This window comes from Ursus maritimus, unplaced genomic scaffold, assembly GCF_017311325.1.
Source record: "Ursus maritimus isolate PB19 unplaced genomic scaffold, ASM1731132v1 scaffold_21, whole genome shotgun sequence".
NCBI lineage: Eukaryota > Metazoa > Chordata > Mammalia > Carnivora > Ursidae > Ursus > Ursus maritimus.
The window spans coordinates 42,902,227-42,916,372 of NW_024424564.1; the positions used below are offsets into that span (position 1 = coordinate 42,902,227).

The 14,146-nt window shown below is 46.5% G+C and overlaps 1 protein-coding gene across 2 annotated transcripts in view; it reads right to left on the reverse strand.

Annotated features, from left to right (window-relative positions):
* SYN3 (synapsin III) overlaps positions 1 to 14,146 on the reverse strand; it is a 411,395-nt gene that overhangs the window by 366,223 nt on the left and 31,026 nt on the right. The window lies entirely within an intron of this gene.

Consider the following 14,146-nt stretch of genomic DNA (forward strand, 5'->3'; position numbering starts at 1 on the left):
CTAGTTCCAGGGAGTAGGGCATTCACATTTTTGGGGGGTCACTGGGAAACAGTAGTGGCTGCAGAGGAGGGGAGTGGTTACATATTTAACAACAAATATTGACACAGAATTCTCTAGTCCCCAAGCTCTACTACAGGTACTAGATATGGCTGGACTCCTATCCACTAACAAAATCTCTTATATAGCTCCCTAGATCAGAAGGCAATATAAGCACCTTTTTATAACTAAACTTACATCCAGTTCTGAAACACACATGCACATGGGTGCATGCACACATGCACATGTGCCCCCCCCTCCCCCCACGTATGGGAATAAGATGGAATGCATTCAGTTTCCTGTAGGGTCTTTGGCTGCATTCTCACTGGCACCTGGCAAGCATGTGATGCCAAGTAGATAATATTACTGAAAGCATGGGGTATTCAAGGCTGGTTACTAATAATTGCTTTTGTGATGATAATGATGTTGATGACAGAACGGAAACAGTGATTGCAATCATCACGGTTAGGTTGAAGGATGCTATTAGGCCAATAGATCAATGCGACAGAAACTGAAAGTGTGACTTGGAATTGGATGACTGATAGGAATGTGCACAAGAAACCAAGAATGTGTGGGAATGTGAAGGTGGCAGCTATCGGCCTTGACCACGAAGCCTGACTGAAGGAGGATTTCTACACAAAAAGATGTTGTCCAGAGTTCCCAAGAGGCAAGAAGCTGGCAGACAGACTGTTCTGGAATCCAAGGGTGGCCGATAAGATACTAGAAATTCCTGAAAGTTTGTGAAGACCTATCTGGTCCAGACTGTACCCTTAAACCCTTAGAATGTGCCCCTTTCCACAGCCTTAGGCATTCCATAGATTTTTCAGGAGGAGAAAGAGACAGACAGACAGACAAGGAGTTGATAGGAGAAGGTGGGCAGCCTCCGGTACCTTTTCTAATGCGATGTTGGTCAACCTCTGACCCTCGGCCCCATTCTCCAACATTTCCCATTACACCCCATGCAGAGGAACTGTTAATCTGCGGGTCAGGACATCATCATGCTACAGCTGACAGCAGGCAAGGTCATTGCTGGGTTGAAAAGCCAGGCAACCACATGTGATTCTGGCTTCTCTGCAGCTGAGTGCCTGCTGATCTGGGTGGTCATCATGCCGATTCCTCCCTCCTGCCTGTAGCTCCTCAAAGGTGCTCACCTCAGCACCCATCTTTCCCTCTGCTGCTCTCCCTTCCATGAGGTGGCAGCAGGAAACTCTGATTCCCAGAAGTCCCAGAGGTCCTGCTCCCTTTTTTCCTAATTGTGTTTGTCGTACCTTGGGCCTATTTAGTAATAACAGCCACATGCTTAATAAGTAACATCCACAAATGATCTGGAGCCTAACTGCAGGACTCGCACCAGCTTTAGCAGAGAGCCCTGCACTGGGGTTGGGGGGCGTCAGCCGGCTAACACATATTGGTATTTCGACTCTTATTTGCTATTCCTCCTTGTGTATTTGGCTACCTTAGGAACCTAGAACAGGGGTGGTGGTGGTGATTTTCAAGGTAGGATTAGGGCATTCCTGCATCCTCTAGCAAGTTATCATCAAAATTCCACTCTAATCCCTAACAGATTGTTATGTTTACTTTTGGGAACAAAACTGTGTCATTAACAAATTCTTTTAAAAAAATAAGCATTCTGCGTGTACTGTGATCTTCTTCAGGTCTTAAGTTCTTTCACAGAGTCTCACAAGGTCTAAAAGACTCATTAGAAGGACACACAACAACAACAATAATAAAGTAGCACTAAATACAGAAAACCCAAGCCTTACCTGGTCTCTGTCCCACATGACACTGACAACTGATGACCTCCTTGACATTGCCTTCCATCATTCCCTGTTCCCCACTTCCGGCTCACTCTGCCTTTGCCACACTGGTCTACTTTCCATTGCCAAGCATGCTGAGCCAGCTCCAGGTTCTAGTCCCCCAACTCCTAGAGCTTACTGGAGATGGCAGCAAGGCCACCTTCCTCACTCCACTCTCACCTCTGCTCAGTGGCGCCCCCAGAGGCACCTCCCTGCAAAGCACCTGCTGTACTCCATGCCCCCTTTCCTTGCTAGAACTCACCCTATTACGCTCATCCCCTACTGACATAATTGTACACGTATCCCCATCTGACATGATTTACATCCATCCCAAATTTAATATTCAATTCTCCATCTCTCTCACCAGAGAAGTTCCAGGGATCAGGGAGGTCTGTTTCATCCATGGCTCTATCCCAGCACCCAAACCAGTAACTGGCATACAGCACAATGCTCAAATAAATATCCCTGAATAAATGAATGTCTATTTTGTAGATGTCAAAGGTGAGGCCCCGGGAGGTAAAGTGACTTTTCCCAAAGTTACAACCCAATAGTTACACCACCTGGGACCCAAACCCAGGCCAACATCCTTGACACTGCACCAAGTGGCTCAGCGGAGGTGACTTGTGTTCTACTGCACAGAGCTGGGTCAGTTAAAGGGCTGCTTGGCTGGCTATGGGCTTTGCTTGTGCATGTGCATGTGGCCGCCTTCACTTTCATACCTTCCCATGTCGGCAAAGCCCACGGGCCCCTGCCCCTCCTTCACCAATCTGCCTCTTCCAACTGCCCCGCTCCTGCAAACACTTGGCAGGTGGCCCAAGGCCTGCTGTCGGCAAGAACTGCTTCCTGTAGATTTCCCGGCACAGGCTGTTTTTAGTTCTGAGGGCCCAGTGGGTTCAGTGACTTCCTTGACTGGCATCTGAAGTCTTTTCCACCAATTCAGATTCACCTTTAGACAAAAGAGGCTCTGAGAGTCTGCAGACTCTCTCAGTGGCCCATTCCAGATGAGGAACTCTCACTCGGGAGCAGCGCCTGGCCTCTCAGGGAAGGCCCAGGCCACCGGGTCAGGGTATGCGGATGCCAAGCACCGAGCTACGTGGGTAGATGCAAAGGCACCTTCTGCTCATCAAAACATCATAATACTGCTGTGTGTATGTGTGTGTGCGTGGAGAAGGCTGGGCAGGCAGCGACAAATACATAAAAACATGTCAAAATAAATATAAAAATACAGAAAAAATTAAAATGACAAAACCTACATTCTTAAATGTTCAAGTAATGGAAAATCCAAAATTAGGTGGGGTTAGCCACATTTTAGAAACAAAACAAAAAAATCAACAACAGTGATTTGCAGTTTACAAAGTGTTTGGTATAGAGTGGTTTTCAGAATCAGACTGTGAGTTTGAGTGTGAGCTCTACACCTTACTTGCTGTACAACTCGAGGCAGGCTAGCTTTTCTATACTTCAATCCCTCATCTGTAAAATGAGCCTCTCTACGGTGGTTGTGTGCACTAAATGAACTGATACAAGCCCTTGGCAAGGTGCGTAAGTGAAAATAAGTGCATAATGAACGTGAGCTATCATGGTTATGTTATTTAATTGGATCATTACAACAACCTCTTGATGTGAGGGTAAGTATTAGCATCGCCCCTAACCGATGAGAAAACTTAAGAGCAGAGAGAACAAATGACTCAGCCACGATCATGAGGTTATGGAGCAAGAGAGCTACAACTCTGACTCCATCCATTCATCCATTCATGCACTTAACAGCTACTATGCCAAAGATAGTGTCTGATGACATAGCAACAAAAGGAACAACATTCCCTGTTCTCGTGGAACTGGTATCTAGTGGGGGCAAGAGGCCATTAACAATAAACAATATGTCAGGGAAGGAAACACAGATTCTGGTAAGAGGACAGAGCGCTGGGAGGTGAGTGTTATGTCAAATAAGGGGGGGTCAGAGGACGGTGGCACTTGATCAGTGAAATAAGCAAAATGAGGGGGCAAATCCTACAATAAGAGGGGAAAGGGCTTTGCAGGCAGAGAGAACAGCAAGGAGGAAGGCCCCGAGGCTGGAGCTTATGTGCAGGGCTCAAGGAACGGCAAAGAAGGCGGTGTGGCCAAAACGGAGCTAGTGAGGGAATGAGTGGAAGGAGAAGAGGTCGGAGGCAATAGTGGATCAATCCCGGTCAGGATTTTATTCTGGATGATAGGGTTAAGATGTTAGCACCATCACCATCCTCATGAACAACATCATCTTCACATTGTCAGTGAAGATAATGATGAAGATTCAACATCACCACCACCACCACCACCACCACCGCCACATTTGGCAATGCAAGAACCCAAGAAGTCCAGTTTGAAAAAAAATCACCAATAAATGTGGCACCACTCTGATTTTTTAAGGAATTTTTTTTTAATGGCCCAGTTTTGTTCTCCAGAGTTCAGATATACGTTTCATAGAGATTAAGGTGGGGTTCTGGTGGATGGCAGCCAGAGCACCTGGGCATGCTCTAGTTCTGTTCTGCCATTCACCCCTTCCTGATTAGGTGCCCAAGAAAGCTGTACCCACAAGAAACGACAGCAACTAAGAATAAAAGAAAAACATCCATTGTACACATCGCCCTTTGCCTTTGCCAGGTCAGCTTCAGGGGTGAGGAGAGGTTTTGATAATGTCTTCAGGGAAGGAAGGAAGGAAGGAAAGGAGGAAGAAGGGGAGGAGGAGGGGCAGAGAAAGTAGGGGAAGGGGGATGGGAGAGGGGGGATGAAGAGGAGGAGGGGGAGGGGAAGCCTTTAGGGGGACAGAGTGGTGGGACCAACCCAGCCTCCAGAGCTTTTAAAGTTGAGAGACCTAGAAAAGAACATTGCCCACTGCCACAAACTTTTGCTACCTACAACAGGTCAGGCAAATATTCAGAAATGTTAAGTCCACAGCTTAACTATGCCGAAGAGTATGATGGTTAATGTCGCCTTGAGATCTACTTCTCCTTGTTGCCAAGCTGGCTCCACATGTTCAAACACTATTCTGCTGACTGTTCAGAAAAGTGTATGTATAGGATTAAGCAAACCACGTGTGAAAGTCTCCCCACATTTCCCCAGAGGGGCAATGCACGATTTGGGGACTTGGAGACCGGGAGGTGGAAGCAAAGGCCCCAACTGCGCTTGGTCGTATCATAGGTGCATGCGACACTGGGGGGCTGGAGCTCTGGGAGGAGCTGCCTGGGGTGAGAAGAGCTGAGATGTAGTTGTGCACATGACCCTGCCATGTATGCTGAGGGGAGACACTGACAGAGCTTGAATAGGCTGATGACATTTAATTTCTGTAGAATTTCTTTCTCCATTGAAGCTCTGAGAATTCAAATGCTCTATCCTACCTTAACATACTTTTTATTTTTTCATTTTGAAGGTCCAAACCCCTTTTCGGGGTTGTAGAAATGATAAGAGCATTCAATCCTCCTTTCCTACCCCCTGCTACCCATAGTGTGGACCTCCCCTTCTCTTCCCAGAGCTGCCTCCCAGCTGTCTCTTTGTGTCTCACCTTCTCTCCGTTTAATTCCATCTGCTTCCTGAGATGGGGACCTGCCACTTCCTCCCACTGGGGCCTCTGGAAACATGGTGTGGTTTGAACCCCAGACACTGAGGCCCTACTGTTCTATGGTAGCTCCAGCTTGGCACCAGATACTTCGGAAAGACTAGCATTTTAGGACTCAGGGTGCTAAATTCTACGAAGGAAAATGAAGCAGGTGAAGTGAGTGTCTGAGAAATGTACATGAGAGGAGTGTCATTTCAGAGAGAGTAGCCAAGCATCTCTGAGGAGGCGACACTGGCACAAAGAACCTCAGTGAGGATACTTTGGGGAAGGGGGTTCCAGGCAAAAACAACAGCAAGAGCAAAGGCCCTGAGGCACAGTGTGCTCACTTGTTTTTTAAAGTTTGTTTTCATTGTGGTAAAATACACCCAACATAAAATTCACCATTTTAACTGTTTTCTAAGTGTATAGTTCAGTGGCATTAAGTATACTCACACTGTCGTGCAACTGTCACCACCATCTATCCCCAGAACTTTTTCATCATTACCAACAGAAACTGTGTACCCATGAAACCCTAGCTCCCCATTCCCCCCGGGGCCCTGGTAACTACTGTTCTAATTTCTGTCTCTATGAGTCTGACTCCTCTAGGGACCTCCTATAAGTGGAATCATACAGTAGTTGTCCTTTTATGTTTGGCTTATTTCACTTCACATGTTTTCAAGGTTTGTCCATGTTGTAGCATTTGTCAGAATTTCCTTCCTTTTTAAGGCTGAATAATATCTCACTGTATGGATAGACCCTATTTTGTTTACACATTCATCTGTCAGTGAACACTTAGGTTACTTCTACCTGTTGGCTATTGTGAATAATGCTGCTATGACCATGGATTTAAAAACATCTGCTTGAGTCCCTGCCTTCAGTTCTTTGGGGGTATATACCCAGAAGTGGAATTGCTCAGTCATATGGTAATTCTATGTTTAACTTTTTGAGGAATTGTTATACTGTTCTCCACAGTGGCTGCACAATTTCACATTCCTTCCAGCAATTCACAAGGGTTCCAATTTCTCCACATCCTCACCAACACTTGTTTTCTGTCACTTGATTTTAAAGAACAGTGACAGTCCAGCATGCCTGGATCAGAGTAAGCAAGAAAGACAAGGCAAGAGAGGGCAGGAAGAATACCAGAGAAGTCTAGCCATGAAGGGCCTATAGCTGTGAGAAGGACTCTGGCTAATACTTGGAGTGAGACTGGGAGCCTTTGGAGAGATGTGAACCATGAAGGGCCATAATCCCATTGATAATAAGGAAGGTAAACCTAATGCTCCCAGCTGCAGAAGCCTGGGGCCTCCAAGGATAGCACAATCCTCTTTTCTCCCAAGCTGCCAAAGGGTTAAGTAAATGCAAACACGGATAAAGGCAGTGAAAGGAGATACTTCCTTCCCCTGGCTGACACACCTGATGCAGGAAGCAGACTTGTGCTCCCTGGGAATGAGAGGCCTGGCAGACTGGTGCTTCGAGGAGAAAATGAACGTCGCCTGGACACAAGATGGCTTAGCACTTCCCATGTTCGTTTCTGAGAGCTACTGAACAGCCTGAGGCCCCATCTGTTTTCAATCTTGTTAAAAGGGCCTCGTGTGCTGGCGCCTATTTAAAATAATGCACACATGGAGTTTCTAAAATGAAGAAGAAAAAGGGCCCATGCTTTCCCGGCCGGCACAGCTTATGTGTTTATTTTGGAGCAGGCTTTGGGAGTTCTGAGACAAGACATACTAATTTCTCTTCCCGAGGTTGATTTGCAAGTCCCCATAGGCTTCTACTCCAAGCATTTAAGGCAGCTTGGTATGAACCAGCCACCCCTTCAAAAGCCCACTGTGAAATATCTCCAAATTAGGGCTGGGCTCAAGAAAAGGGGAGACTTAAGGGCCACTTTCCTCCTTGCAAAGGAGCTGTTCCTCGATTCCTTTTCCTCAATAGGGATTCTTGTTTCTAAAGGCCAAGTTCTTCTTCTCAGATGCTCATTTTCTTCCCAAGGGGCCAAAGTAGTTCCAAGACAGCATGATCCAGATCAGGCTCAGAGCCAACCTGAACTGAATCCCCAAATAAGGACTTCAAGGGACAGGGAAAAAGAGCCACCTGCGATCAATGCACTCACACGTCAAGAAGCCAAGGCAAGGAGGATCTTCTGTCCTCTTAAAGGGAGCAGGGTGACCTTCTGTGCTGCCGACTCACAATGGCACTCGTACTTCCAATGTCACAAAGAATTGTAGTGGGTCCTTTCTGACCTTGTAGGCTCAGAGAAAACACCTCATCAGTTTAGAATCACATACACAGCCTCATCAATGATGGCCCACGTCTGGGGACTTCATAAATAACTTCCCCTAAACCCTGAGCAAGCGGAATGCAAAAAGGGTATAAGAGAGACAGGATGAGTGTGTCAGTGGTGGCCCAGCAGTGATGGCTCATGTCTTCTTTCGCACCTTCACACCTGCTTTCACTCTAAGGACCTGGCTGACATTATTTTCACTCGGTGGTAGTGATGTCCAAGGGCAGTGGTGGCAGTGGTGATCCCATTCGGAACAATAGTAAGAGAAGCAGCAGCAATGGAGGCAAAAGTAGGAGAAGCAGTGGTTGTAGCCTTTGGAGAAGCAGAAACAAACGTAGTGGTACTACTGACTAGCTGTAATAGGACGAGAGGTAGCTATATGGATACCATGGGTATTTCCAGTGGCAATGTATTTATAATTTCATATCATAAATTATATTTATATTAGGATTAAAATGTATAATAGTTTTTAAGCACTTACTATGTGCCAGGCACTGGTCTAAGGATAGTAACCGCCTGAGGTAGTCTTCTTCTTATTATGCTTTACAGCTGCGAGTACTATGGTACAATGAGATTACATTTATTTCCCAAGGGAGGTTACAGACCAAGTGAACACAAGCAGTCTGGCTCTGGGGTCTCTGCTCTTAGCTACTCTACCAGGCTTCTTGCAACCCGAGGCAAGGGGAGCAGCAGCCTAGAGGTGGTGGTAGGATTACAGCAGAATTACCTCTGAAGAGGCAGTCTAAGGAGGGGCCTTAGTCACTTTCTGGAGGTTCAAAGGATTCAGGGTTTTCCAAATATGAATCAAACAGAGCAGTAATTGTTATTTTTTAATTTACTTAAATTTGGGGGTTTTATATAAGATTTAATTGGAAATAAAAGAGTACTGTTTCAAAAGACTGTTAAAAAGCTGCAGTATGGTGAGGTTTTAGATTTTAGACAGGTGTATTAACCATGTCTTATTTTCTGTATTCTGATGTTTTGACATTTTGAGACCTTGCTGACCCTGGAAAGCCTGCCTCTCAGAATTCTAGCCAATTCCTAGAGATGGTAAATAACTCGCCATAGAGAGTGCCTTTCAAATGCAAGCCATAACCAATCCAGAGCCCATGTGCCGACCACCTGCTCTGTGGGGCTCTCACACTCCAGGCTACTATCCCCTGCCCTAAGACCCCAGGGCCAGGTACCAGACAACCAGGGACAGCCCCCTATACCCCAGAGCCTGCTGAAATTATTCCAACTAGCCAGTCCTAAGGCTGCTTACCCTGCTTGCCCTTTCCTTCCCGAAAAGCCATAATAAAGGCTCTTGCCTACATTTTCCCCTAGCTTCCTCTGCCTCCTGACTGGCCATGGTGCTCATGTCGTCCTCCAACGTGGGGTGCCATCCCTCCTACTTTTAGGGGACTATGAATACAATGAACTTATCTTTCATGTCAGTCATTTCCATGCATCCCACCATACTTAACTAAAACAAATCCTGGGTACTTGTACAAAAGGCTTGGTCCAGCCCTTCAGGATTTCAACAGACTCTAGGCCTCTGCTGAGCTACTGGGTACAAGCCAGGGGACACATTATTATGTGGGATTGTGTTGCAAAATCACCCAGCATGGGCTAAGATAGATCCAGGTTTCAATTCCATTCTTGGAACTTCCTAGCTGTGTGATCTTGGGGAAATCAGAGGAATTTCTGCCTCACTGTCTTTATCAGGTAAGAATGGGGGAGAAGGTCCCTCCCCTGTCCTCATCCCAAGGCTACTATGCTGACTGAAAGGAAGTGTGAAGGTGAAGTTTCTTTGGAAAGGTCTGGTCTGGGAAGCCCTCACCATCATAAACTATACTACCATCACCTATCTTTAGGGAAACACAGGACTCCCCACACAAAAGGTGTCATCTTTGAGTTGTTTCTGTCTAGAATAGCGTTTCTCAGCTTTGGCACATTGACATTTTGAGCTGGATAATTCTTTGCTGCGGGAGGCTAGCTTGTGTATTTTAAGGTGTTTAGCAGCATCTCTGGCCTTTACCCATAGATGTCAGTAGCATTTCCCTGTTGTGACAACCAAAACTGTTTCCAGCCATTGCTAAATGTCCCCTGGAGGGCAAAATCTCCCCTGGTTGTGAATTACTGATAGAGAAGAAGGGATGAGTTAAGCTCTCTCTCTCCTTTCCCTCCCTCCCTCCTTCCCTCCCTCCCTCCCTCCCTTCCTTCCTTCCTTCTCTTCCTCCCTCCCTTCCTTCTCTTCCTTTCTTTCTTCCCCCTCCCTTTCCCTCTTCCTTCCCTCTTCTTTCTCTCCCTCTCCCCAAGCCTTTCCAAAGATGCTCAGTAGTCTGCAACTCCAGGTACCCCCGTGGAACACCACGGCTCTAAGGGGTACAACTGGAAAACAGTTGCCCTAGCAGACAACTCCAGGTTACAGATCACCAGAATAGAATTCAGAGGTCTGTTTTCAGAGTTCTTAGTTTCGTTCCCTTTATATATTTATTAACTGAGCTCATCTTTCAGGATCCAACCACCTTATCCATAATTTGTCATCCTTTTTAAACAGGCTTGGATTAAACCCACAGAATGTGAGAACTGAAAGTTCCTTTGGGGTCACCCAATGGGTTTCATTTTACTGCCAGCTCTGGCTGCTGTGTGGAGAATAATGAGGCTGCCCTAAGCTCTGCTGGGAAGCGTGCCTTCATTGAGCAGTTGTATCTGTTGTGGCTGGGGGAGGGCTGGCAGGTAGAAAGTGTTCCATGCATTTGCCAGTTCCTCCTTTTACAAATGATCAACCTAGATCCAGGATCCCCTCTGATAATGAAAATGGACCAAATTCTTACAGTGTGTTGAACATAGTAGTATTGCTATTACCATCACCCTTTTGTGGATAAAGAAACTGAAATTTAGAACATAGAGTCACATGCCCAAAGTCCCACAGGTAATAAGAGGCAGTGTCAGGATTCGATCCCTTGCTCTTCTGATCCAAGGCACAGTTTTGCCCATCATGCCAAACTGTCTCAAAATATCTCTTCTTTCTTCTGAGGCGACAAAAAATTTTCCTCCACACAAGTAAAATATAGAGTAGTAAGAAGAATTAGTAAAAATGAGCCTGTTTACTTTCAGAATCTCAATGTCATTTCCCAATAAGGATATGCAAAGGGCACTGAAAGCAAGGGTTAGAAGAAACCAGAATGGGCAGTAGATGCATATCCCAGGAATGGGGGGGAGTTAGCAGCGGGAGTTAGGAGAATACAGTGCTTTATAGAGTATGGGCTGCTGGGGAGCCAGGGTTCAAATCATGACTCTTCCAACTGAAAGCTGCTTTGCTGGACCTGTGATAGTAATACATAACTTACAAGGCCACTGTGAGGATAAAATGAGGGTATGTATAATAAACTCCTAGTGGAGTATCAGGCATCTGTGTGTGTGTGTGTGTGTGTGTGTGTGTGTGTGTGTGTGTGCACAGCGAGTGCTTAACATATGGGAGTCCTTATATTATCACTGTGACTGGTACTATGAAACACTAAATTTTGTGAAGGTGTTTAGGGGAAAGAAGGCTAGTTCTAAACTGCTTAGAGACTACAAAAAAGGAGTGGAGGGAGACCTAGGTTTTAGAGGGAAAGCGAACACATAAACAAATAGGTATATGGATGGAAGAAAAGGCAGATGAATAGATATTCATAGAAATAACACTTTTGGAAACTGAGATGAAGAACCTAAGGGAAAGTTGCTATAAACATGAGACCATCTAAATTAGATATTGGCTCCTCTGATGACTCTCGGGGGCACCCCGAGCAGAAAGAGGAAAAGAGAAGTGGTGAGAAAGGCACGCTGGTGCCTGGTTGGGAAGAGCATTGGTGCTGCTTAAGGACTTTGGCCTCCATCCCACAGACATGGAGGAGCCTGGACCATGGAGAGCAAAGGGAGCCAGAGAGAGACCAAAGCGGCTCTGCAGGAATAAGCAAATGAAGACAAATGATCAAAACCTGGTTCTGTCTAATGAATGCAAAGTTGGGGTCCCTGGTATGTGGCTGGCCCAGCCATGGGAAGCTCACCCCTCTGTCTCCCTGGGTTTTCCTGGAAGCCAGAGGGGTGGGCTGCCAGTCTCCTCCCTGTCTGGACAGAATGTAGGCCCTGAGGTGGGGTGGGTGGGAGGTCATCTGGTTCAATTCCATCTTAAACAGGCTGAGAACCCACCCATAAGCTCATGAAGGGAATTTCAGGGTTGTTGCTCAGGGAGCAGAGAAAGGTTCCAGCAACACAGATAGAGGGAGGTCAGAAAACCCAGATGGGTTGTCTGTGGTCTCCGAGAAAATCAATCTGAAAAACTGTGTTAGGCCAGACAAAGCAAGACTTTTTTCCAGGTCTGGCTGGGCAACAGGTGAGTTAAGGGGAAAATTATGGGCTTTCAAAACAGGCAGATATAGGTTCCAGTCACAATTCTGTCACTAACACCTACTTTGCCTCTCCTGGCCTGATTCCTCATGTGGACCATCACGAGACTCACGCCCCAGGTGTTGCGGAAGGACTGAGTACAGCAACAGGCGAGAAGCAGTAGGCTGATGGAGAGCACGCAGCTGACCTGCAATAGCTAATCCCCCTTCTTTCCTTTAACATGCACCCGGAACCCCCAAAGCGTCACCCCGGATGCCCCGAGATGAGGTTCAGTGCTGCCTCCTGTCTGCTGCTACCTTCTTATCACTGCCAAGGTCATCCCTTTGGAACTCCAGTGCCAGACCTGGCCAAGAGGAGACAGGGCGGGGGGTAGTTGGGCTCTACTATCTCCAGCACCACAACCTTGAGCGAGGAAGTACGCCATGATGAGCCCCAGTTCTATAGAAGGGTGCAACGCAGTAAGATGTGGGGTCAGCGGTGTGGGCTCCAGGGCATCTTTGGAGGCTCCACATCTCCCCTCTCCCACCTCCCAGCTGTGGGGCTGAGGGCAGGATACTTAACCTGCTGAGTCTTACCTCCATCCGTATTTCTCTGGTGGGGTTGTGGTGAGTGAGAGTAAATGAATATACAGATAAAGTCTTAGACAGTGGCTGGCACACTGTGCTCACTTAATGTCAAGCATTGCCTTCCCTGTATGTGTGTATCATTGCTTTACCCGTATCACTGACGTCAGACTAGTGCTTGACCTGTGTCTTTACCAGGCAAAAGAATATTTGGGTGAGGCTATCTCCTAGGAAGTTCTTATGGTAGATCCAATATTTTCTCTGTCGCTTTTTCATTTTTCCCTACTGCAGATAAGTTAGAGAGATACCAAGCGGGCACAAACTATGTATCTGGGTACTTGGAGCACCTACTAAGTATGTGAATAAGGGCCCAGTGTTAGCCTACCCACCACATACTACTGCAACACTGTGTATCTTTCTTTCACAGCTCCTAACCAGCTTGTAATTATGGGATGTGTGTGTGTCTGGGTGAGTAAGAGAGAGAGAGACTGATTATGCAATTGATATTTGTCTCCTCCACATTAGATTTTAAGCTCTATCCAATAGAGACAATATCTGTTTTTAGTCACCATTGTAGCCCTAGCACATAGTAAGCACTCAATAAATATTTGTAGGATGAATAAAGATGCCGTCGTGTTCTCTGTAAGCCTGGAGTCTAAAGGGAGTGATATGCAGGTGGACTGGTAATTTCAAAGCAATCTGGTAAGTGTAATGGTAGAAATATGCATGAGGTGTATGAGAGCATGGATCAGGGGCAACTCGCCCTGCCTCCCCTGGGTAGTCAGGGGAAGCAGAATAGAAATAATGCCAGGGCTAAATCTTGATATGGCAAAACTTGGGAAAGGATGTCCCAGGAGAAGAGATTTCCATGAACAAAGGCATGGATGGGGATGTAAACACAAGATGGTATTACGACAGGAGGGGAGCCACAAGCTGTTTGCTAGGACTACAATCTAAGCTAGATAATGGAGGGGATGAGGAAGGAAAGGCAGGCAGCGGCTAGCTCACAGAGGACCTTGGAGGCCAAGCTTGCATCCATGGACCAAGTCTCATGCACAAGCCAGCCCTTTACACGAGAAGAAATTCACCAAGTTGTGCCTGGATTTTGCTTCCCTGGAATACACCTTATCCCCTAAACAGCATCTGGAGTTAGACTGTGAATTCCGGCTCTGCCACCTGTAAGCTGTGCAGCCTTATAGCCCCTCTTAGCCTTCATTTCCTCACTGGGAGAATGGGGAACCATAGAATACCTACTCTTACCAGGATCACGAAAAGGAATGAAATGAACTAATCCACATGAAGGGCTCAGTGTGTGCACAGCACATAAGCATGTGATTAGACAGTGGCTATTATCATCAGACCCTTCCAAGCCCAGGACAACAGCAGCCATGGAAATTCTGTTGTCACTCTCTAAACTTCCTGAGAGAAGTGGTCCCCGTCAGGTTCAGCCTAGGCTGAATTCTAAAGTAAGCAGTGCCTTAGAAAAGCTCCTATGTGATCTTAAAGGTAAACACCTTAGGACATACAAACT